Raw genomic sequence first — 25,052 nt, forward strand, 5'->3', positions numbered from 1 at the left:
GTTTTCTGTCAGCAGGAGGACAGCCGCTTCCGAGTAGTGCAAAAAAAGACAGTGGGATATAAATCTCAAAGTAGTTCTTTTTTAGTGAAAAGAAAAACTTTACAAATTAAAGTGCAGTGGCAGTTAAACTGCAAGTCTATACATGAAAATGGATAATGGTCACCAAACCAATCAACCAAACTGTCAGGTATCACAGTGTTTTCAATACAAAACCATATCATTACTTCACATGAGAATGTGTTCTAAACTGTCAAATAAGAGAACAAATCCTGAACTGAACGGCAGCTGCTTTAAAAATGTTTTTTAATTTTTTAAACATGGCCCTGCCCTACTGTACCTCTAGATTAAAGTTCCTTTGTATCCATCCTAGAGTGTTACTCTCTGAACTTCCTGTTAATTTTGAGGAGCAGTTGATTTTCAAAGTTAGTAGAGTTCATCCTTGCTCACTTTGCAGTGAACAGTAGTCCAGCACAGCTAAAGAGACGTTCGAAGGCAGCTGAGGCAGGCAGGCCAGTGTTAAGTTTGAGAGAAAGTTTTTTGATATCCTTAATAAGACATCAATGCATTACATAGCTACCGCTGGTAAATTGTACCAATATACCTTGTGTTTTTTTTTTTTTATTGGACAGTAACAGGCTAGTTAACGGGAGGTTGCAAGTGCTAATTTTTTTTATTTACTCAGTAACGGGTGTGATTGAAAACGTAGCGAACTACAATACTTTATAAAAAATATACTTAAGTAAAAGTAAAATTACAGACTTGAAAAATGACTTTAAAAAGTACAAATACACAAAAAAAATACTCAATTACAGTAACGCAAGTAAATGTAATTCGTTACTTTCCACCTCTGCTTATCAGTTATTTGTCTGATCAATTTCAAGTCTGTAAAAATGGAGAAACTTTATAAAAATTGCGCTAATTAACAGTTAAAACAGTATTTTATTTAAAACCAAATAACACAGGGATTCTTTCCAATTCAATTCAGTTTTATTTATATTGCACTAAATCACAACAACTGCTGTTTCCTCAGTGGTTATGGCATCTGTCCTCATGTCTAAGTCGTTGGCTTGGTCGGGAGTGTTAAAGACTAATGAGCTAGTGGGGTGGGGGTGGGTGGTACTGATTCAGGGCCATAACCACCGAGGAAACAGCAGCTGCTATCAAATTCCTTAAAAATGGCAGGGTGCCAGGTCTGGACATAGTGTCTGCGGAACTGCTTAAGCACGGCGGACAGTGCCTCATCAATGAAATAACGGACCTTTTCAATTCATCCTGGTCATCGATGCGAGTGCCAGAAGAGTGGCGAAAAGGAGTCATTATAAAGCTCCCCAAAAAAGGCAACCTGGCAGACTGCAACAACTGGCGAGGAATCACACTCCTTTCTGTTCCAGGCAAAGTGTTTAGCATTGTCCTCCTCCGAAGACTCCATAAGGCGGTGGACCAGAACCTCCGCCTCTCAATTACTTTCGTCGATTTCACAAAGGCATTTGATAGTGTCCATCGAGATTCCCTGTGTAATTTTGCCCGGTCATATGGCATCCCTGAGCAGTTTGTCAAAATATTCTAAACTCTATACCTTCATTCCAGTTGCTGCATTCGCACAGAGGAGGGCTACACGGATTTCTTCACCATCGAGACCGGTGTGAGGCAAGGGTGTATCCTCTCTCCCTTCCTCTTCCTTCTTGTCATTGACTTTGTTATGCGGAGTGCCATGGACCAAGATGGCTTTGGGATACCCTGGCATCCACCAACACGCCTTAATGACCTCGACTTCGCAGACGACATCGCTTTGTTGGCCGACATCCAGAAAAACATTATTACTATGACATCATGCTTGGAGCAAGAGGCAGCCAAGGTGGGCTTACGGATCAATGGAAACAAGACCAAGGTCATGAGGATAGGTTACGTGTCGAATTGTAAAAGCGGGTGCGTTTTTTCAGCGGCTCCAGACGACCTGGTCGACCTCAAATATCGGTCTGGCGACGAAGATTCGCCTGCTCAACTCAATCTTTATACCTACCGCGATCTACGCCTGTGAGACGTGGAAAACATCAGCCAGAATCACCAAAAGACTCAATGTGGCCCAGCAGCTATGGCTAAGATGGATCCTGGGGGTCTCCTACTGCGACCATGTCACCAACGAAGAAGTACACCGTCAAACTGCCACACGTCCCCTCCAGGACATTGTGACTGAGCGGCGTGTGCGCTTTGGAGGCCATGTTCTACGTCAACCCCCACATTGACTGCCTAAGCTCGCCATCACATGGAACCCACCCCATGGAAGATGCAAACCAGGTGCCGCCAACATCAACAACCAAACGACCCTATTTGAGCAAGCACTTGGCAACAATGGGAAGGAAAAACTCCCTTTTAACAGGAAGAAACCACCATGCCGTTATCAGAGTAATTTTCTCAGGTGTTGCAAAGGTACTCAAACCACAGAAGGCATTGCATTACTGATTTAACTGGTTTGGGTCGGTTGGGGGACAGGAAAAATCGCTGCACGTAGATAAAATGTGAGAAGAACAAGTGGCGCTGCTGCATTTAGTAATAGATATGAAATGGTTAGATCATTTTACACACACACTTACACATATGGTGCACACACTGGTCGCTGTCATTGGCCACTGTTAATTTCCTGCGACGCACATCACAGCACATGAAGACAGATAAGAATAAAGGATAAGAATCTAGACAGCCTTGTACGCCATGATTAATTTATTTCATATTCTGCTTGCCTAGAATAAATGTGCAGTTAATATTTTATATTCCTATGTCTTTCCTCATGATTCCAACATGATTATGAGGGAGACACGTAGTCGGTGTGCATGTTTGGGAGGCGAGAGAGCGAGAGTGTGAAGGAGACAGAATGAAATCATACGTTCTGTGAATCGCATTGTTAATACTCTTTGTGTCTGTGCAGTGTTGCTAATGTGACGTTTAAGTAATTGAAATTGAAAACAAAATTAGATTGAAAGAGACAATTAAATGGGAACAGGAGATGACTGGAGTAGAAGAAGACTCTGAGGAGAGAGGGAATCACAGCATTACCATATGTAGTTCAGTGTGGGGAAGGAAACAAGTCCTGACACAGTTTTTTTTGTTTGTGCATCTAAACAATGCAAGAATAAATAGAATAAACCTATCTGTCTTTATTTTTTTCAGTTTATCAGCAAGAAAATAAACTATATAGTTTAGTATTGTAGATCATGTGAATTACTCTTTTGGCCTCAATAACGGGCTGAATGCATACATACACAGAGATAAAGAGAGAGTTACAGATTTCATATAAATTAATAATACTACCCTTGAAATTATGTTATTGTTCATAATTGAAATCTTAAAATAAGCATGCTGAGAAGTCATTGGGTATTAATAGTATAATTTGCCAGATTCACAAAGCAATTGAAGACTCAAAACGCTTCATCATTCTACACTAAAATTATATGATGGAAGTCCCACGCATGCCTCCCTTTGAAGGTGTATGTAGTAATTGTATTTCTGTGAATATACCGTATTTTTCGGACCATAAGGCGCACTGTCGATGAAGGGCTCTGTTTTCATACATAGGGCGCACCAGATTATAAGGCGCATTAGGCGAAATAAAACAGTCAGATAAATCAAACTTTACTCAACTCATTCTTCTTGCTTCCTCCACTTCCGTATCATTGTTTGATTAATTTTGAATTCTCTTGCAGCTGCTCTATTCCCATGTTGTTGCAGTATATTAATGACTAACCGTGTTTTATGGATAGATTATCTCAGTTGTTCTCCTGACTGAAGTTTGGTCCGTTTACAGCAGCCTGCCATGCAATTGCATTTGTGCCTAACCATCGAGAACCCTCACGTTAACTTTTGTCGAGTGGACAAAAGTTAGCGTTCATCCTCCAGCTTCAGTATTTATGTTATGCTAACATAGCTGTGTCGCTAGTGATCATGTAGCACATCATTATAGACCACCTAGTCCATCTTCAGTAACCCTACAAAAGTCACTGCTGTTTGTTTTTTTTGTCTTCATTTATGTTGGAAGTGATAGCAGAGCTGTATGTTTTAATTCTTTCAAAAATCTCTCAGTCAGAACATGGTATATCATGTTTAGGTGGACACTAGCGAGCTAACTTCCTGCTAACTTCTAACTCCGTTAAATTTAATAAATTCAGTTTTCATGGATGCCTGGATGTTAAACTTAATTGTTACACCTGGTAAAGCAGCAACGCTGATCATTTTATTAAAGATGAAAGGATTTAGACAGTTTTTAACTCTCAGTGATGCCACAGTGTTCGTTTGACTTTGGGACCTGAAGCGGACAGAGTTTTGGTCCCAGATTACTCTGCGAGGCTCCTGACTACGGTAGCTGTAATGCTCCGACGATCCACCAAGCGATGCGGCTTCGTAGCTTACGAATGTCGTATTAAAACATTTATGCACCACATAAAATCGGTTCGAGGTCAGTAAGCACAACCAGAATACATACATAAGGCGCACTGGATTATAAAGCGCACTGTCGATTTTTGAGAAAATTAAAGGATTTTAAGTACGCCCTTATACTCCGAAAAATATGGTACATACAAATGTCTCCACAGATTAATGCAGAGAAATATTTTATGGTGATGAAGTCAGCATGTTGCATTTGGACCTGCATGTCAAAAAAAGCTGACCAGTTGACCCAGCCTCTCTTTGTGAGGGAAGTTTGGATGGAAACTCTTGATCTGAACTGGAATCATTAACCTGTGCTTCAAATCCCTGCTCTGCGCCTGTAATGATGTTGAATATTAGAGTTAAAAAAGGCATATTTCTGTATGAAAATGAATAGTCTCTTTACTGTAGACAAAGACACATGTTCCTGCCTTTTTTCCTTTACATACTCTTGTCATATGGTTGCAGTAGGAGTAAAGGAGCAAGTGGCGATAATAGGAAGTAAGAGCCATAGGCTGATGGAAAAGTTAATTAGAGGCCAGGACAGTCATCTCCACCTTCTGACCCATTTCCACCCCTCCCATCATCTCCATCTGCATCTGTCATTCACATTCCCACGACTGCTAATGAGCGTATTCTGAGGCATACATTATGTCTGCAGCTGTACCTTTTTCCCGGTTTAGTGCAGCTCATCTGTTTTTTTTTTCTCCATCAGAAAGAGCGAGCTATTCGTTCCCACCATGTCTCCAATTAGAATCCCCTCAATTCATGTTTCTATCATTTCTCCCTCTTCTCTCTATCCTCTTGTTTCTCTCATCTGCCGGTGTTGGAAGCAGGTTGTAAAACAGCGTGCCTTATCCAAATGGAGACGAGCCCTGCGGTCACCGTAGTTTTGTTACTGAGGCAGAGTCACATTATTCTCTTTAGTCTGCTTGTGTGTACGCTTATGTGTGTATATGTGTGTTTTGAGGCTGTGCATGACATTAGCCTCGCAGTCACAGGTAATGATCTCATATCCCCGTTGGTGACTGGAGGCACACAAGGAGAATTATATACACACACACACTATGAAAGGGAAAGATGTGGAAAAGAGATTGGTATTGTAATGGTACTCTAATGGGTTACCTGACAAGTGCTTTTTCTTAATGTTGTATCCCTCTCTCCCCCCTTCCTTTTTTCTCCCTCGCTCTCTTCTACAGGTGCATTTTCCCTCTTTGAGGAGCAGTGATATGGACACCAGGTGTGGTGACGCTAAGGTATGCATTCACTTCTGAGAGCACACACACTTGTGTGCTTTTAACACGTTATGAGAGGCGCTGCCCTCTCATCTTATTTGTTCAATTCTACCTTTTATTCAGAAAGTTGACCAAAAATGTGACACTTTGACAGAACGCTATGCACTGTGTAATACACTTTAGTGTCTGTGTGAATACAATACCCTGTGTGAAGCTAACAGTAGTGTAAACTCATACTAAATGCTATAGACAAATTAGTACCCCAATAAAGCATCAGACATCCATGGATGTTGTTGTCTGGACTAAATGTGGTCAGCCACTCACAGTCTTTAAAAATATGCCCCTTTGCTTTTAAATGTGGCAGTAAATGGAAAGGTGAAGAGTTTTGACAGAGACCTAAACAGAACTATAATTTTAACCATAAATTCATGCTTACACACAGTAATTTTCCATTGATTATAGGGCTGAAAGATGCCTAAATGGTACTAAGCTTTCAGAAATGGGTTAAACATTGTTTCAAAACTGAAATTTTAATATGTGTACAGATCACAACTAGTTGTTGTTTTTTATTTTGTTTGGTTGTGAATTGTTGTGATCTGATATCCACACAATGTCGGCTCCAGGTACACGTACAAATATTACTAATGGCAGCTTATCTTTTTTTCAACTATGAAAAGTACATGTAAGTGTTGTTCCCAAATGCTTAGGTGGAACAGTGGTGAACTGGTAAGCAATGTGTCATATGACATACTTGATGCCGCATGGATAAAAATCAGCCAAAGAGACGGCGAAGAACTCATGTATTTAAGAACAACGTTCCATCATTTCCCATTTTTATCTCAACTTCAATGGAATATCTTTCAATACTAAAACCAAAAAATGCTGTTTATCAAACAATTTCTGATACATGAAACTGTAAATAAACAGCACAGTGAAGGTGGTCCTCATCCTAAAACATTCCCCTCCCTCAGTACTCCACACATGCAGAGGAGTTCAACCTGGATAGCCAGCCAGCAAAATGTTAATGCGGACGGCTTTTCAATCTGTCGCGATGATGCTGTATTTAATGTGATCCATTGACGGTTTCTTGTAAACCTAGTTTTTCATAGAGCTTTTAATCAACACTTAATTGTTTACGAATGTGCTACAATATGATAATTCAAAGAACAGACATAGTTTAACATCTTCAAGAAAAGAATTCATGAAAAATAATCAAAGTTAGATAAATCGCATCTGTTTTTTACATATTAATTTAGAAGTTTCAAAGTTTTTGGAAGCATAAAAATTAATAAGAAGAAGCAAAGCATAGAAGTTTTGAAATTAGGTTTTCACATGCTGTACCACACATAGGAATGTCTTTTTCTAAATATCTTTTCAGTGTCCTGCAAAAATGTCTCAATTCTTTTCACGTTTTTAACCAAATCTTTATTTTGTTTAGATGTCTGGACTGTTTTCAAGGAGCTGTTGCTGGGTTGGTGGTGGCCAATTCCCAAAAGTCTGCTGCTGCAAAAAAAAAGAAAAAGGAAAAATGAATGACCCAAGAAAACCCAGAGGAAGGGGGAAAAAGTGTCATGAAGGCACCTTTTGCAAAAAATCTGAGCCTGCTTTTGAAAAATTAGTTCTGGATGCTAACATTACACTTTATACTGACCCAGGTTATTTAGCTGGTGCCAATTTGAATATAGTTTCAATCAGACAAATTATACCTGCTGTTAAATTTAACATTTCTTTAGATTTGAATCCACCTGCTATCAGATTAGATGTTTTTTTTTCTCTTCTTGCAGCCTCTCACCCCCCTCAGACACACAATGATGCCCTTATATTCCTGGCTCTCAATTTTTCTATTTATACCCACTGAGATGAGCAATGAGCCCCAGGCATCCCTCACTCACTAACCAAAGTACACGTTGACTCACACTGGCACAGAAACACAATTTCTCCCTGAAACACAAGTATACACGTGTTTTGAGTTAAAGTTGAGGTGGAGGGTACAGAGTTTCATCAGCTGTGTATCTGGCCATATCTACTAAAGTAATGCAGTTAGCAATAGTGTGTAGCCTCAGAAAACACAGAGGACTGGAGTTCCTGCTGTGTCCTTGCTTTCAGCATTGTGCTTCACAGCATCAAAAGGAAAAGGCATTCTAAAAACCAATACCATTTTCTATTCTGCAATTTTTTAAACCTGCCTAGGTTTGTAAACCTAGGCAACATGAAAATGCTATAAATAAAAGAGACAAGGCAGTCTTAGCAGAGCCATCAAGAGACATAATCCTGAAACAACTTTGGGATGTGTTTTCATTACTGTCACAAAGCACAATATTTGCATTTTTTTTTAATTCAACAGTGTAAGCAAATTTTATATTAATCTATAAAGTCACTTGACATTTTTTCTGAATCTGACACACAGAAAAGAGTGAGAAAGACACTGTGGGGTTAATACCAGTGCTATAAAGGAAACCTGTTCTGAAGTGTGTGTCTAGTAATTAACTTCGGCAATCAAAAAGCAATTAGCAGCAAACCATTAACCTGTTGTTTTTTTGTGACCTCAACTAAAAGGTGTGTTTATCACATTAAATACACGCCTGCATGCCTACATCTGCACATGTCCAGACATACTGGACAAGCTATCAAGCACAGAGGGAAGCAAAGAAAGCTTGAGTACTACTGTGTAACTGAACCAGTAAAAATGAATGAAGACAACATCCATGAGACTCAGCCTATTCTGCATTATTTACAATATTGAGCATGCACTAAAACTGTTGTCAGCTTGACTATCCAAACTTCACCTGTTATAATAGGATACTCACTAACAAGTGAGCATTTTAACTCTTCAGTACAGCTTGAGGTTGCAATCGTATGCCAATATAATGGTATAAAAACTGACGATTTTTTTTTTACATATATTTGCTCATTGTCAGTATTTAAAAAAGCATGTAATGTAAAAACCATAAATTAGTATTTTATATTTATCAGAAACTGCATTAAAAACACAATATCTATAAATGTGCTTTTGTTTTTGTGTGTATATTAGAAATATTTGAGATAGCAGACAGCAGTAGACACATTGCCAGTATAGGAGAATGTCTGACTAGCAGGTGCTTAATATGTTTGCTCCATATTCAGTTAGAAATCAAATAAAAGGCTTTTTCTTGAATAATTTTCATGAACACAAATAAACAGAAAAATAAATCAGAGCTGCAAAACAGTCTACAAAACTGATGGAAATTAAAGCTTCACTGACAACTTAATTCATGGACAAAACACATCAGCTCATGCTAATGTTGCTGGTAATGTTATCACCACTGCGCCTGTCACTTAAAATCCTGTTAATCTTTTCCTGCTAATAACCTTCTTTAATTACTTCCCAGGCCCAAATTATGTTCCTATTATGATACATATATACATGCATATAATATTTAAGCATGGGGTTTGTGTATTTCTGTGCTTATTTTCTAATTTTTTGAAAACTCTTATGCAGGGGTGTCAAACATAAGGCCCAGGGGCCAAAATTGGCCTGCCAAAGACTCCAATCTGGCCCACTTAACAACTTTAGAATATATGAAGTACATGAATATATGAAGTACTTTTAACTGTCTTTTCACATGTTTTGCAGCTGTTCCTATTGATAAAGCCCCCACCACCACCACGAGTAAAACTGGTGAATTGGTATCAATCCATAACATAACATTAGTATCACAGATATAAACTAATCTGAAAACCTGGTTTAGGGTGTCTAGACTGAAAGTAAAGTGAGTTTAGGATGGTGGTAGGGCTCATAGCTGTTATTATAGAGGGATGGGATACCCTTTCCCCCCCCCTCGTTCAAGGTAGCTAGAGGGCATCTATGTGTGTAGATTCCCATGTCTGTATATGCAAATGTTTTAATGAAACATGATGAAATATGATGGAAGCTTTCAGAGGCAGAAGCCCTCAAAGTTACACATCCTGATAAAAGCATAAATGTGTGACATTTCTGCCTCACGTTGTTGTGTTTAACCCCCTGCAGGTTGGTGCACATGCACAGACGCGCTCACACACAAACCAAATCATCCCAAGTCAACTACTCGAGTCAACCTTGTTCTGGTGTTGAGAGTGCATGAGAATACATACGAGCCACTCACCCAGCTTTGAGGTCACTGCCCCAAGTGCTCAGATTACCACAGACACCACCGGTCACTTCACCTTCCACTTCTTGTCAAGCTCCTCTCTCAACCACTCTAGGGGGCATTTCCCATGTTGATACTCTGCACAGATGTTCATGTATACTATACCAGCCACTTTATTATAGCATTCCACGTATGCCTTGCCTACTCGCATCGTGCACCTTGCTGTTATGTGCTGAATTATCTTAAGGGTATCTTTGCACCGCCTGCACCTGGGGTCTTGCTTGGTGTGGTAGACCCCAGCCTCTGTTGATCTCATGCTCAGAGCTTGTTTCTATGCTGCCATGATTAGTGCCTCTGCGCTGTTTTTCGGTTCTACCAACCATTAGTGGGATATTTCTATAACAGTCAATATATATATTCCTTTCTGATCTATTTTCCATCTCAAAAAGCCATCTCTCCTCATCTCCACATGCTCTTTTCCTCCCTTCACATCTGTCAGGTGTTTGATATCCTGATACATCTGAGTTATTGAAGAGTGGCATGCTTTGATAGCTGCAGTTGAACTGTGATATTTCATCTTCAGAAGGGGTTCCAGTGTCATATCTCCATGCCATCAACCTCTGCTATCCCTCTCACTTTTTAGTTCCTTCTTTCTGACACACACACACTCGCACGCACACAACTCTGGATGTGTGGCGAAATACAGGAGAGAGTTGATGAGATCATTGTATCCTTGTGTGTACGTTTGGCTCATCACTTAATCTTGTTTTGTTGAGACCCATCTTGTGTAGATGGGTCTCTCAAATTCACCTCCAGACATATTGATGCCTTGTCAGAGGAGACTGTGTCATTCATAGGTGTCAAGTGATTGTAACAGTTTTATTGTATAGTCATGTGACCACAGTGGGCATATTTGATTGCAGTATAGAGGTACAAGACTTCGAACACATGGCTACAATTGGCTCTTTAACAAGTGAAACAACTTGTGTTAAGCAGACACACAAATAATAATCACTCAACTCCTTTTCTGTTGGGTTGGGTTATTCCATCTCGATGGTAGTGCATCTATAACTGACACCACTGACATCACATCTCTGTTGAGTTGTGATAAGATATGGTTTGACCTTCTATGCAGAAATATCCCCAGTCACAGCTTATGTTTAACCCTGAATCTGAATTATAGCAGGTCAACATGTTAGAGGCCTCAAGGTTCTACCCAAGCTTTTGCTGAACTGACTGTCCATAGTACCACTGTACTGTGTAGCGTTTACATCAGTTCAGCTCTGCAGAACTATGCTCAGGCAATTAGAGAGCTGCTTTTGTTGCCTTTAACGAGTTTGACCAGTTTTGCTGATAATATGCACAAATTTCCATTCTTTCTGCGCTTCTTTTTTTCTTTCCCTTTTTATTTTTGGTCTCTGTCCCTATTTTTCTTTTTTCCTCTCCTATCTCTTTCTTTGTCCCCTTGCTGAATATGTGTGAATTAGAGAAATCCTAATCCTCTGAAATAAATATTCTTTTTGAACAGTACACTGGAGCTGACTGTCAGATTATATCCATCTGGACATTCCCATGGATTACCCTAAAAGAGTTGTATGTGTCCACGGGAATGAATGGTTATGTGTGTGTGCGTGAGTATGTGACAGGTGTTAGTGGAAGGTGAGAAAGCTATCTACTGATTTAGCAACATCCAGTGCTTGGCTGTAGCAGGGTACACTACAAGTCAAATGAATTTAGAATACAAAATATGAGTCAAAGTTACAATCTAAATATCTAGTAATTAACAGACAGTTACATTCTTCAATCAACAGAGTACATGAAGTTATTACTTTTTAAAGCCTGCTGTCATCATAAAGAATACTTATAGTTTAGTTGAATGCAGGTCTAATTATCTATTGCTACTGCACCTACTTATACTGCGTACTAGTGACATGCAGTGACTTTTGCAAGCTGAAAGAAATACTGTTCCCCAACTGTTTGACAAAATATACTGTACCAGATTAAAAAAAATATGTTGCCTTTCTTTTGTTCTTCTATATAAGCTGTGATGAGTTTGAAAGGTGAAGCCAGTTAGGAGGTACCTTAAACCTGTATTCTGTTCAATGGCCAGTAACCTTTTGATATTTTTATTTTAAGATTAATTTTTGTAATGCAGCAAAGTGAAAGCAAAATATTCTGTGGAACTATAAATTTAGTTTAATTCTTATCTGGTCTGCTGGTTTTTATGGGAACTTGGTGCTACGTAAACGCTAATCAAAACATCGTCATTAGATAAACTCTTTTTCTGGCATCAGTGTAGTACAAATTTCAAAGCGTTAAATATGTTGTTCACTTTGAGCAATCTGACTCAATACATTAAAGATAGCATTTAAATGAATATATTCTGCAATATGTACTGAAATACATTTTAAAGTAACACTCCCAGCACTTCCCACATGAGGAATTATCTGTTCAACCAAGCTGAGACAGACGGACAGAGACTGAGAGCAGAGAAAGGTAAGCGAGAGAAGAGATACTGAGGGAGGATGATACGGCAAAACGGGCAGAGATACTGAAGTGTGGGAAGGAGATAGAGAGGAGGGCTCTGCATAGATAGAGAGAGCTGACTACAGTTAGCACAAGGAGCGAAAGGATGATGTTAGGAGAGAGTGGTGAGGCACTGCATGAGGTTATATGATGGGGTGAAAAGTTTAGGGAGAAATGTGAGGTGGAGAAGGAGTATTTATTATTCAAATGTGGTTTAGAAGCACAGGAGTAGATTTATGAACAATATAAATATGTCCCTGTGAACTTCATGAGAGCTACTAACATTTTACCCATTTTATAACCACAGAGCTTGCACGATATTCAGTCACTCAGCATCACATTGTCACTCCTGGTCAAATGTCAGTATCTCTTGGCTTGAAGATCTAACCAGTAATCATAGAAAGAACATGAAGGATTGATAGTAATGAGACAACAAAATATACGACAAAAAACCCCAAAATCAAAACACAGGGCGTCGCGTTCATGGGGATGTGTTACTTGAGGTTTCTGTGAGATGATGAAATACGATTGACATCCCTTTTAGAAGCTAAAACTTGCGCAGTGGCTATAAAAAAACAATTGTGGATGGTGATAACATTTATATTTCATGGCAATAGCCAAAAATAGAATCCAAGTATTGTACCAGGAATATGCATTTTAATATATCCATGTTTTTTTCTTCTTTTAGGAGACTCTTCTGTTACCATCATATCTGTACCTTTGTTCTGGCCTAATTTAGATTATTAATGCTAGTCTCTGCTAGTCTCACACTAGTCTGAACACATCTTAAGTAATGGCTGTAGTTATACTTTGAGAGTAATCCAATCGTTCTTTGTTGATCTAACAGATAAAGCAGTCCTCTCTATTTCTTCACTTTCTCAAACAGTTAGATCCAAAAATATTAGAATAGATTTTTCTTTATCTGAGGAGACCATTAATTTGCATGTTTTGAAGAAAACTTTGAAATAATCCAAAAAGATATAGAATTTATTGCACTTAAATAAATATATGTGTTAGTATATGTGTAAATCTATGTGTAGGCATCGGTGGGGTATATATCTCTTTTCAAAGGAACAGTGATATTAAGAACTAAAGGAAGAAGAGTGAAGAAGTCTGAAGCTAAATTGTTATTCTAAGCAAAAAGGACTTTTTCTGCATCTGATCCCGGCCAGACTGAAGTTTTCTAAGGGGTATGCGTCTGGGTGAAAAAACACTTTGTGAAAACTGCACCAGTTCTATCCGAAGCACAGTCAAGCAAACCACGTTACCCACAATATCATGTGTATAAGCCTTTTGCAGAGATAGAAAAGCACATTTGAAAGTCCTGTAAAGAGAAGACTACTCAGTAATGATTTCCTGGGATAAGCAGCAGTCGCTAAAGTCCTTCTCAGGAGGTGAAACAAAGGCCAAACCCTATTTAACTGTTCTAGTGACAGTAGATAATTGGAAAAGTTTGTTAATGAATTGGAACAGAAGGGTACAGCAATGGAAGGCTTTCTTTACAGAGATTAACAGGAGAAACAATGATGCTGCAAGATACACTATGTGAGAAAAATATTGGTCCACACCTTTTAATCTTTGAGTTGAGGGGCTTTCAATCCAATGGCCACAGATGTATAAAATTAAGCACCTAGCCATGCAGTCTGCTCTGACAACCATAGTGACTGGGTTGTTCAAAAGAGCTTATTGAATCTGAATGTGGTACTGTAAGAGGATGTCACTGCTGCACGGCTTCCCTTCCAGATATTCCTCGAGTGGCTGTAAGTGGTATTATAGCAAAGTGGAATTGTTTAGGAACCACAGCAACTCAACCACAAAGTGATAGAACATATAAAATTACAGAGGAGGGCTGCTGACTGCTGAGGCACACGATGCGTAAAAGTCGCCAACACTTTTTTTTTTTTTTTTTTTTCTTGCCTGTCCCGTTTGGCTCTTTTGCCATCAGAATTATTGTCTAAAGGCAAAGAAAGATGCCCAACGGATTTACTTTACCAAATTGACCATCCCAGCCTTGCCATAATGGTCCATTTGAGTCACCTTTTATTGTTTATTTTATTTTCACTTGCTGAATACGGGACAGACTTGACTGGAGGAAAGAAGGGGAGAAAGAAAGAGGGAAAGAGAAACAGCTGAGAAGAGGGACGGGGGAGAAGGGCAAAAAACAAAAACCAACAGAATGGGCAGCAAAAAAAAAAAAAAAAGCATATATCGATCACCTGGATCACCTGTTGAGAAAGAAAAAGGAAAACAAGCAGAAGAGAACAAGAGTAATAGAATAAACAACATCACAATGATATATGGGAATAACAGTAAATACTAAATATTAAACATTATTGTGCAGCACATAAGATCAACAGAACACAGTGTGCTTTGAGGTAGGAGCAAAAAAGGGTGTAGTTTGTGGGTGTGATCACCCGTGTGTACACCTGTGAGCATGGACGCGCTTGTTTTTTTAAAAGGTTCCTTCATGTAATGATCTGCTAGAGGGTGTGGGGGGGCCACTGCCCCGTCCTCCAGGGCATGAAGCAGGTATGGAGGAGATCAAAACTCCAGACATCTAGAGGCCCCCAGAACACAAGAGACCAAGGAAGACTAACAGAGGGGCAGCTGCGCCACTGTCCCAGAAAGAGCTGAGGAGAGTCCCAGATGAGGGTTCACTCAGCAGCCGCGGAGCAGAAGCCAGGGGGAGTTGCAGTGACGCGCCCGTGAGCTCCGCCGGCAGCCAGCTGTGCCTGAGTGACCGAGCCCCAGGCCGAGAGGCCGGGGGCACCCCACCTCCGAAGTGGCCCGAGCGAGCCCCAGGCTCCAGGCCCCGATAAGCGGCCGCCAAGGAGTGAGCCGGTGTGTACCTGGACGCCCATCCCCAGACACAAAGAACCACCAACGCACCGATGTCTGAGGGAGTCTGCCACTGGCAGGGGAAGTGATGGTGGGGGGAGATAGGCCTCCAAACCTTGGAGGGCCTGAGATGTCCCCAGAGAGGTGGCGCCTGACACCCAACCTGACATATAGACACAGACATACAGGCACACACAGATACAAACATCCATTCCCTCCCTCATGCTCTCATATGCACTTACTCCACACTCAACCAACATGGAGACAGACATAAAGAGACACTGTACACACGATCACACTCCCCAAGCGTACTCTACGAACCGGGTCTAGGTACCCTTGCCCCTGGAGGGGGGAACTGCACCCAGACCCAGGTGGTGTTACCCTTTTCCCTGCGGTAGGGAGAGGCAGACCGCCCCGACTCCGCAGCAGCAGGGAGGCCCCACACTCCAGACCGCAGTCGGACGGCCAACTCCTCCTAGCCCCCCCGCTCCAACAGGTCGCAGAGAACGGGGGTGAGAGAAGACTCCAAACCTCTCTCCACCCGTTCATTGTAGTGTTGATGCATGTGTGTTCTAAGGTGCATTTAAAACCCAGGAGGGCATGGAGCTACCTGCCAGAGAGCAGCAGGTAAGCGCATGGTCCCTCCTGCTAGCCCTCAATGTCTACGTGTATTTAAAATTGAGAGGTGGGCAACGACGCCAGGGGTGAGGTGTACACCCTGATGGTAACTCGGATTCCGTGTATCGTGCCCACCCCCAAGATCCTATATGTATGTGTAATGAGAGTGTGAGTAATGTGAATGTCTAAGTTGTGGGATAAAATTGAGGCAGAGGCAGCCAGAAGGGGACAGGGGGGTAGCCTCCTCTGCACCCTGGTGACATACCCCTACTCCAAGGCCCTGCATGTGTGGGTGGTTGTGGTGGAGCGGGAAGAGGGAGGCAGCTGGAGATGGGGAGGGAAGGAAGGGAGGGGCAAGTGACCCCTCCCTGGGGCCAGCTCCCCCGCTGACCCCAGTAGGCACCCCCATACTCCGCGACCCGCCAGGGGAAGGGGGCCCAGGCCCATTCAGACCGGGGCCCAGTGCAGCGCCTCCCGGCCCCACAGAGCCCGGGACAGTCCACCCAACCCCACCACAGAGAAAACTGAACCCACCCCATCATCCACTCATCTTCCAGACTACATAAGACAATAGACGCCCAGGCTGAGATCTTCCTCCACCTCTCCTGTATCTCCCCTTCCTGCAGAGAGAATTCCTGAAGAGAGGAAAGCTCCTGCAAGATGTGACAATCTCCCCCACCAGTTGAAGAGCCCCCCAGGTGGCTCGACGCACCGGCGGCACCCTGCGCCAGGGCTGGGCCCCCATGCACCCACCCGCCCACAGCCCCGGCAACACACCAACCAGGACCCAAGCCCCCGAGGCCCGGCCAGTCGCCAACACTTTGATGACTTTTGAGTTCCAAAAGTCTCATAGCGTTAACATCAACACAGAAATTGGGCACCGTGAGCTTCGTCGCATGGGTGTCCATGTCTAAGCATGCTGTTGGAAACATTCACCTTCACTGGATGGATTACATTCTGAGTGAGTGAATGCTCTGCCATTTGCTTTGTTTCTATGTGATGTAGGTTCATATTTATGCTGAGCATCATGGAACTGGCAGTCTCCTGATCATTCTCTGAACTGGGTTACTTTGATAAAAGCTAGCATTATTTGTATTGCAAGAATGTTTTCGAAACATGGCAAGATCATGCTACGCATGACGTATGAAGTGGCAAAAACTAATGCTAAGATGTTCTGAAATTAATTTGTCTGGAAAAAATACTTTTAGACCTTTTTGTTTATTCCTAAGTAGTATTTTTAACATATTCCACACTATGCTCGTGTCATACTCTTACATTAAAATAAAGACCTCTATCTTTGTTTGAACACGGAAGAGATTTTAGGTGGAGGAGTGCCGAGTGTCTTCCAGTGTTTGCAGAGATCAGAGGAATCGTGTCCGTGCTGAAGCTCCTAAACTCCCCACAGAAGCGCAACACATTTGAGAGTAGGGGATGATGATTTAAGGCCAGAGACTGGGGGAGAAAGAGAGAAGATGAGGTGCAGGAATAAAAAAGTAAAAGGGAAGGATTAAATGAGGACAGGCTGCACAAGATTAAGGCTTATGGGAGACTGGAGGAAAATCATGCAGCTGAAAAATATGATTCAGTCAGCTCAGTATAGTTGCATCACTCTTATAATTACATTTTTTTTGTCATTCTTATACTAATTAATCAACAACATTAAGGAAGATGTATTTTCTGTCTTTAGGACACTTTTCTTTCATTTCTTCAAAACTTTGAACTTGAACTTGAAAACTTTAAGTGTGTGCTCCCACTCTCTGAGCAGGAAGGTTAGACACCATGGTGAATCTGCCAAGTGCATGACTCAGAAATGATTTGGGCTGCATGACTTAACTGTGGGTGGTTAACCAATCAATAGTCTGTACTGAATGACTGGGTGATGACTGGCTGGTGCATTCATGTTTCGGTGAGTGGGTTTTGTATGCCAGCAATACTTGGTGTGCAGAAAAAGAGTTGATGTGTGATGATGGTGAATTTTGGACAGTACAGTCATCTTAAAACTTGCCTCTAAGCTACATCCAGTGCTGTCTGTTCCAACAGTGATGCAGCCTCTCCATTCACAAGGACTTTGTTTCCACGTGTCTTCATTTTAAACCTAAATCCACCAGTAAGCTCCTCCTCCACACTCATCCACTTTTTTTTCTTTCTTTTTTTGTGGTCATTATAGTTCTGTAATAGACATTTTTAAATCCTTCACCATCACCCAGTGCTTCTCTTTTTCTCCTCTTCACTCCTACCTCCCATCTCCCCTTACTCCTTGAAAGCTGGAAATCAGGACAGTTCAGCAGCGGAGGGGTTAAGATGAACCCAGCCTTGTGATTGGCTGCAGGCCGGCGGTCTGAACCAGCCTACAGATAGAGGTAACCAGGCAACCTCAGAGAGAGAGAGGGAGAGGAAAGAAGAGGGGGGCATAGGACCGAGGAGCGGAGAAAAAAAAGCGCTGAAAGAAGCCTGGCATAGTTTTGTAAGGATTGTGGGAAAAGATGTAAGGAAGCTCGCACGCGCTCTCTCCGGCATGGAAAACTGGATTACTCTCCCTGCTGAAACACACTGTGGATGTCTGAATAAACCAGGAGGGGATTCACGGGAATGAATGGAGACTAAAGCCTTTTCTGAAAATGGGAACTAACAGTGCTCTTTTTCGCAGTAGTGCAAAGGTAAGTGCGTCAATGCAAACAGCCCGAATGGAAACGAACAGAACAAGTGGCAAATTTCGTCCTGTGCGTAAGGTCCTGCCAGCGTGTACTTTTTAGATCGCTGTGTGATAGTTGAATGTGATCAGAAGCCTGTGGATTCTGTGTGCTCTGCCACTGACACTGCAATGAATTATCTATTGCTGCTGCTGCTGCTGGTGCATCGGGATTTTAGCGCATGTATGTATGTGTGTGTTTGTGTGTGTGTGGATTGAAGCTTGTGGGGGGAGTGACCCTCTCAGAGAAATAGTAGAGGGAGGCTGTGTGTGTGCTGTAAAGCGGGAGGGAAGACAGCGGTTTGGTGCATTTGGCGTGTGTAGTTTTACGGGGCGTCCCCACACTCGGAGATTCCGCAACAGATTTACGCGCTTAACGACTATAAAGTGTCGAAACCATAAGTTTTATTCCTTTCTCTCTCTGAAACACACGTGTTTCCTACCCCACTTGGGCAAAATTTGACATAGGAGTGCCCTGACTTTATAGTTACCGTATTATACTTTGTGGGATTTTTCTTGAAGATAGCTTTTTTACGTGTCTTTTGTGACCTTACTGTGATTGAGCTTTTTTTTTTTTAAATAAACAAGTTTATAAAAAAAAAAACTTTTTAATTCTCTTTTGTGTATGGAGGTCTTCTGATGTATTGGCGTTTGTCCACATTTTAGAGGGCTGTCTCACAATAGAAGGGGTATGAAATGTACTGAAACGCAAAACATGATGAGATTCTGTTGATGAAGTGAAAGTGTAGAAATCCATGCAATGGTGTGTGAGCTACAGATGGTCCTCAATCACTAGGTTTTGGTTGATAGGGTAAGAGAGAGGGCGACAGATCCAGGGGAGAGTTGAATGGGCAACCCGGTCAGGTTGCTTTGGGGGGGCCCAGGATCCGCTGCAGCTAAAAGCCGCATTAATCATGAAACCGTGGCGCTCTGCAGACCCTCACTCTCTTCTCTCTCCCTGTCTGGCGCACAAGCTGCATCAGCTTTATATACATCGTAGTGTATTGCTTTGATGTAGCTCGTGTAACTGGTTTATGCCATTGTGAATACTTGTTTTATACCCATGTTTCAGATTATATTTTTCTTGCGATACAGTCATTAGGGATATGGTAATATCAGTGCGTCATGGTTGGTCCAACCCAAGCCCATCTCCGTGTATATGTTTACCCAACAACTGCTCTTTTATTGTCAGGTGCTGTCAGTTTACTTGAGTATTTTGAATTTATGGTGCTCTGCTGTACTGCACTTCAGATGGAAACACTTCACCTATTATGCCACTCCTGATACCTGTTGTTAGTTCACAGATAAAATGCCCACACCAGACCAGTGCCAATTTTTAAATAAAACTTGCGACATGCTACTTTTAGCTCTAAACGTTTGAGTGACAGACTATTTTACTGGAGTTACTCGATTTGAGTAAAGGATTTGGATACTTTTTCCTCTTCTGCCAAACAGACCTACTTCTGCCTGTATAGACCCAGCTGGCGACTCCAGGTTGTCATAGAAACCCTCAGAGTATTGTGAGGAAACTCAAAGAAAACACTGTTGAAGGCTCTCTTTCTTCCTCTTTCAATTCTCAGCTCCGTCTGTCCCATGTACAGCCTCCCTTTTGCCTATTCTCAGTCACTTTTCAGAACCCAGGCTGCGTCCTGCAATTTTAGTTTTTATGTGTACTCGATAATGGTAGACAACGCTCCTGAATGAATGTTGGACTAAATCTTAAAGAGAAAAGGGTTCTCTAAGTTTATGTAGTCTTGAAGTCATGAAATCTTTGGAAGCTGGAGCTTACTGTTCTGTTCCTAAAGCGTCTCACTGCCTTTGTAAAAGCTGGCTTGTAGCTGATTTTGTATCTCAGTTGGAAAACCTTCTTTTCACCCCATTGTTTTGTGATCTACAGAAACTCTAGCGACACCATGTAAATCACTGCATAAAATCACAAACTGTCGGAAAATAAAGCACCATCTAAAAAGGATTGCAATGAGCTCAAGGTCTTGCTTTAACTGTGCATCGTGTGAAGTTTAAATGGTACGACTGCTATCACAGAGAAATGTTGAGGCCTTTGTGTAGACCTGGCTGTTTGCTGATCACTGAGCTTTAGTTCAAGTACAACTTAATTTGCTTTTAGCTGCAGGCGGGTAGACCACAAAGTTTTTGTGTTGGCCAAAAAATAATACATAGTGAGGTATTTTTTAATTAGTTATGTTTCACATTATTATACTGAAGCACCATCATGAGAGGTGAAAGGAGTAAAGGTAATATAGCATACAGTATGTTAGTCCATTTGTTCTTTGTAATGAACAGAGCTTGACTTATAATTCACGTTGTTGCCTTTTTTGCCGAGGCACCCCAGTGACACTTGTTGCTATGGATACAATTCAACATCACAATAAAGTGACAGCCTATTCAAGTTACCTGCTGGATGTGACAGAGGCTGTGTGTGTCTCAGTGGCATTTCGTTAAATTAGCTGTGGCGAAAACAATGAGCTGGCAGCTGCAGTGGAATTATACTTGTGCATGTAGATAACTAACATTCATCAAGTTCCCTGCCTTCATTATTTTCTTTTCCTGTTTGACCTGGAAACTTGAGGGGAGTGTCTCCCCCCCCCCCCCAGCTTTATATCTTATGTCACAACACAAAATAATTCCCAATTCTATATTGTCTTTAGGACTAGTTCATACTCAGGTTTAGTTACTCTTGGGTCTATTTTGAACCAGTATGTTTAAAAAGGGACAGTTTCATTAGAATTTAAGATTGTGTAGTAGTAAAATGAATATGCATGTACTAGTTTGGTCTGCTTCCTAGGTAGATATCCCAAAAACAAATATATTATTCAGTTCAAAGGTGAAATTGTGTAAATGAAATTTGTGTTTGACCTTTCCCAAAGCAATGCCAGCTTTTACACACAGCTCTTCTTCAAGTCTTTTTGTCTATTGCCAAAGGAAACAGTTTTCCTTTGATAGCTTTTAGACTGTCTAAAACACCCCAGATGGGACTTACACAGTCTCTCTCTTAGGAAGCCACTGCCTTTCAATTAATGCATTACGGTCACTGGAGCTTTTCCACCTGTAGAACTGTAAATTAAGTCAAGTTCATTGGAGTATCTCAGTGCCGAAAGCCGGGTTTGATTTCCTTACACTATAAGCTTCTAATATTATGTTTGAAAGAACTTTAAGACGAACTCCTCCCTTTTTCTTAGATTTAAACCGTTGTCAAAGGTATAATCTTAAATAAAATAAAACCCTGCTCATTCTTATATTTACTTTTCTGTGGTATATTAAACAGGTGGCAACATGTTAAGTAAGGGTATTTTTTCAGTAGGGCTTCCACTGTTTCACATGGAGGGAGGGGGGAGAATTGAGTGGCTCTTGGCTGGGTGCCCTTCTCATTGATCCACTTTCTGCATGTGTGTGTGTGTGTGATCGCAGTCTCATATAATTAGCATTGAGAATATCTTTACAGCCCACTGGGACTCTATGTGTACGTATGTACCCTATTTCTTGCCATTTATTAACTATGAAGAAAACTGAGAGTGTGTTTGTGTCTGACAAATCAATATCCACCCAGACAAACACATTTTTAAGCCGTATGTGCACAAAGCTGTCATTACCACCAATCATGACTACCTTTTGAACACAAACAGCCACACTAAAGCACATTACACGCATGCACACCCCCACAGAGGGCCTGTGAGTGAGCAGGGCAGTCCATCCAGAGGTTCAGATTAAGCTGCCAACTAATCTGCCTCTGCAGTCTGTAATCTTCTTAAAACACTCGCAATCTGTCCACAGCACTGGGATTAGCATCTGCAGAGACAACAATGCACTTTCACTGTCCTTATATTTGACCACAAAAAGACTGCTTTATGGGTTTAGCATCCTCTGCTTTGCTCTGAAATGGGATCAGTAGGAAAAAAGAATGCTGTCTGTTATTTCCGCTTTTTACTTGTATGGGTTGGATCGTACCTGTTACAGGTCAGTTGGGATAATGCATATCTGTAGGCTTAGAGGTTTTTTCACACCAATAGCTTGCTGTGGGGAAACAAAGACACATTTTCTTTGTAAAACTGACCTGTTTTAAAGTGCACAAGGAAAGTTTGTAGTCCAGGATGAACCACAGAGTCACTCCTACAGACCAACAAAACATATTCTGCTTCAAAAAAACTGAACAACCATGCTATTAACCTTTTTGGTGAATCTTATCAAGTCCTTTTTAACCCTTTCTTTATCATTACTTCGTCCTTTCTTAATCTGTTTTTGATTTTGCATCCCTGCCCTGTTCAGGGTCTACCCTATCTCTCAGTCTGTATTTCATTATTTCTCCTTCCCTCTCTCTCCCTCCATCATTCTCTTTCTGTAGCATAGCTTCAGGGATCCTCTTGTTTCAGATAAGATGCTGATTATGGAACTAAGGCTCTTGAGTTCCTCTTTTTTCCCTGCTTACATTCACATCGACATTAGCATTTCTCAGCATCATTATCACATTGAATCCCCCCCCCCCGTCCCGTCCTTGATTTACACATCGGTCCTCCTTTTCTTTTTCCAGCGAGTGCCACTTTGGGGTAAAATCACAAAGGTGTTCACGTTGTTAATGAGTTTTAACAGCAAACAAAAGCACTTTATAGGAGGCATTTTCAGGAGGTGAAGACACACATACACATGGGGGCGCGGGCACACACACAGACTGAAGTCACAGCACATTAACACTTCAATTAATTCAGCGCCTTACATTCTAATTTCCACAGAAGTCAAGATCCCTGACCACCCCCTTCCCTCAAACCACACACACACACACACACACACACACACACACACACACACACACACACACACACACGCACACACAGCAGTGATGTACGGTGCTCTATGCCTCAGCAGACCCCAGCAGTATTACATGCGCCTTATGACATTTTAGGTGCTGGAGAGAGCACAACAAACAAAGCATCGCAAATTACATTTTAATTTGCGATGCTTTGCCTTTTACTCAGGCATATACAAAGGAGCAGAGATGCCTCGTTTTGTACAATATTCTTTATTCAAAGAATACAATAGATAATGAATGCGTCTATGGTGTGAAGGGAGCATGGGAGTGGGCCCTTAGATTTGCTGAGGGGGGTTGCAAGTGACTCTTCCCTGTGGATCGGCTCCACTGACTTCCACACTCACTGGGAGACTGCAACAAAGTTAGAGAAAGAAATAGACAAAGACAGGAGTGGAAAGATGTTTTCCTCAGAGAATTGCCTCTTTGTATTTCTCCTCCTATTTCTTTCTCTCTTTTCCCTTCTCATGATTTCTCTCCATCTGCGCTTTTCTGTTGCTGCTCACTAATGAATTTTTAACCGTCCCATGATTCTCTTCTTTGTTTCTCTCTTACTGTTGGTGTTTGTAAAGATTAGGCGTAATTCAATATCCATCATCATACACCGTCTCCTCCATGAAATTCACAGTGATGTTTCATAGCATGTTTACTTATTAAAGCAGGAAGCTGTGTACCAGTCATGTAAAGGTGCTATATCCTGTCTGACCCTGTCTGAAAGACAAAGTGCTGGTAACCTAATTAAATTCCTCGTAGGACATGTTAGGATTGCTTTGCGTGCTAAACATCTGTTCTAAGTAGATGAAATGGGAGGTAGAGTCTGGCATCTGTGTCTAGGACAGAAGAGTTGTTTCTGGGTTGGAACCATAGCACTGGCTGCTTCCCTGGAGCACCTGGTGCCTGGCTCATATAGTGCTTGCTGGGCTTAGAGGAGAGGGTGGGTGCCCAGATGCTCCTGCGTTCAGCCTGCAGAGCTAAAACTGAAGTATGCTGCCACACTAGCATATACTCATGCGTGCCACACATGCACCTCCTGCTTCAGCTCATGGAGCTCAGCACTTCAGCTTCACAAAAACACATTTGTAAACACTGAATGGAGTCTTATCTAGTTTCATGGATCATGAAATCTGCTCAACCCATAAACCAGGTTCAGTTTCAGTTCAAGTGGAGGCATAAAAATGATCAAAATTGGATTTGGATTTTGCATACAGTATTAATTTCACAGCAGGAAAACTGCTCCAGTGTTTTTTTTTATGTCTTTTTCTCACTTATGTGTTGTACTTATAGCCAATCTTTTGCAAAAATCGTTTCAGTTTGTAGATACTACTCAATAGGAAAACTCATAAAAAAAATCATGATAACAGACAAAATGTTTATTCATGAAAAAAAATCAACTGAAGCATCAAAGAAAAGAAGCTCAGAGGAGGTTAAGGTGAAGCTTACTAGTGTAAATGATTCTGCAGAGCTGTGAGTGGTCATTTAATTGCATAGCTTTAACGGTTTATCCTCTGTGCTGACTCATCAACAACTTGTACATCTAAGAACAAACAGACTTGTAGAAAATGTGCTATCGGTTACTTTTTCATTTTGTAATGAAAAAAAGTTGTTTGAGGGGTTTGCAATGTTGACCTTGTGTACAAAAATAAAATTAAGTGTTACAACCTTAGGTTAATTGCAAATGTAGAGTGAAAATGTTGCAAATTGCAGTTATGGGATATTTTGCAGGATTTGCCTTCGTGCTCTCAGGTGGTTTCTCTAAATAATAATAATGGATTGCATTTATATAGCGCTTTTCAAGGCACCCAAAGCGC

At 41.4% G+C, this 25,052-nt stretch overlaps 1 protein-coding gene across 4 annotated transcripts in view; it reads left to right on the forward strand.

The window, feature by feature from the left end:
* Window positions 1–25,052, forward strand: part of dab1a (DAB adaptor protein 1a) — a 230,866-nt gene that overhangs the window by 127,949 nt on the left and 77,865 nt on the right. For 3 of the 4 annotated variants that reach the window (XM_085447206.1, XM_085447207.1, XM_085447208.1), the window contains exon 1: window positions 18,124–18,396. The gene's annotated coding sequence lies outside the window, so the exon portion shown is untranslated. Of the gene's footprint in view, window positions 1–5,615; window positions 5,673–18,123; window positions 18,397–25,052 lie in introns of those variants that run through there. The other variant, XM_085447205.1, reaches the window with a different exon arrangement.

The sequence above is a fragment of the Copadichromis virginalis genome, linkage group LG23 (genome assembly GCF_057382275.1).
Source record: "Copadichromis virginalis isolate Kocher_CV1m ecotype Utaka linkage group LG23, C_Virginalis_male_GT1.1, whole genome shotgun sequence".
Taxonomy (NCBI): Eukaryota; Metazoa; Chordata; class Actinopteri; order Cichliformes; family Cichlidae; genus Copadichromis; species Copadichromis virginalis.